Consider the following 1,919-nt stretch of genomic DNA (forward strand, 5'->3'; position numbering starts at 1 on the left):
TTTCACTACACAGATCAGACAAACAGTGATCCTCCTGTTTTCACCCTCCCAACCGCTGGGATTACAGGCTGTGCCACCGTGCCCAGTCTCCCCAGTCTTGTACCCAAATCTTGTCTGCCTACACCAGAGGCCCTTTCTATCTTTTGCCACAGCTTGTACTCATTAGTACAGTCTCTCCCCTCCCTGCCATGGAAGCTACTTGCCATTTTGGGGTAAGGTTTTGGCCAAAGATCAGACTGGGCTTCATCCCTGTGGCACCCCAAAGGTCCCCCAGCCTTGAACACAAGGACCTTAGGTGGCAGTTCTGTACCCACAGGAGCGCAGCTGGCCTTTCTTGTTTCGACTTTGTCCTAATCCTGAAATCCCAACATTTAGATGTTAACTTGGGAAAAATAAATGTCATTTACAGAAACAAAGGATGGTTCGTGGAGGAAATCACCTACCATTCACTTTACTGCAGACTAATTCAACCCTTTTGTTTCTCCCTAATTAAGAAGAGTAAGGAAGAGGGAATTGAATTTGAATGGAGAAGGCAAGGTGAGTCATTTTAAAGTATGCTCTAGTGGGAGAAGGAGAGAAAAGGAGAAATTTAGGGTTATACAGTATTTTATTTAAAGGCAATATGTGAAACCTGTGAAGAGAGATATTAAGTGGTCATTGGGAAATGCTGAGTAGAAGCTATAAAGGGGCTTAACATAAATTTCAACTGTTTAAAAATCCATCGGTTTTGCCCCCAAAGGTCGAGTGCTTTCCTTGCAGAATGTAGATCTCACCCTAGCACTGCAAACCCTATGTATGGCTCCTTGTGGGTCGCATGGGTGGTTTTGCCATCCTTCCTTTCTGCTTGACGTGGAGACATAATTCACATGGCTAATGCTGTTTCTCTGGGCATGTGTGCCTAGAATTCTAAGCCACATTACAAGTCTGTCGGTCAACTTGGAGCTACTTGAAGAAGAAATAAAGAAACATTGTTTTTTCCAAAGGTGACTTTTGCCTGGTATGACTGACTAGTGTATTCTAGTAGATTAAACAAACTAAAAAAACCATGAAGACAAGAAAAAAAGGGAGAAACAAAACCACGAAATACATAAGCTGTCTGAGACTACAGTCTGTGTCAAGCAGGTTGCATGGAAACCTAAAAAACTCTCAATTTTATAAATTAAATATGCACTGATTGATGGCAGGAGGTCGCTGGCACAGGTCCAGAGCTGATTACTTCTTACCCAATTGCATTTTAATACTATAATGGCAGGCATTATCTGAAAGGTGCATTAAGATTTGCAGAGTAAAGAGCCACTCGTGTCTTGGCTTTCTAGTGGAAACCAAAAGGATTCAACCTCAGTGAGTATCAGACGATGAAGTAGAGCCTGCCCTGTGCTTTTTGCATGACATCTCAGTCAATCTTCAAATAACTCTTTATGGCAAATATTCTGTTTTTTTATTGGTCAACTGTAGAAAAGATGGCACAAGTCCAAGATTTCCCAGTTTGTAAGCAATGTATATAAACTCTGGTTCAGGTAGCTCTATAATCCTTTCCCTTTCGAGCATATCATTTTATCCCCCCACCCCAGTAATTCCTTAATTTATGCATATTTGTATACATGCCAAGTGTATTCATACATTCTGTTGTCACTTATTTTTTTGTGGGGGTTAATTTTATTTTATTTTTTTGTATTAATTTTATTGAGAAAGAAATAGCATTGAGACTGTTTCAAAACAGGTTAGTAGGACAGTTACAATAATTAATACATTGCATATTGTTCTCTTCATAGTAGTTATTCAGAGTACAAGATGCAGATATGATATCTTATTTAAACACTAAAAGTACATATCTTTCTTCTCATTGAACTAAGAGAAAGTAGCTGAATCTCTATCCTAGCTATTTGATATATGTATACACACACACACACACACACACA

Source organism: Octodon degus, unplaced genomic scaffold, assembly GCF_000260255.1.
Source record: "Octodon degus isolate 3935 unplaced genomic scaffold, OctDeg1.0 scaffold00118, whole genome shotgun sequence".
Lineage (NCBI taxonomy): Eukaryota > Metazoa > Chordata > Mammalia > Rodentia > Octodontidae > Octodon > Octodon degus.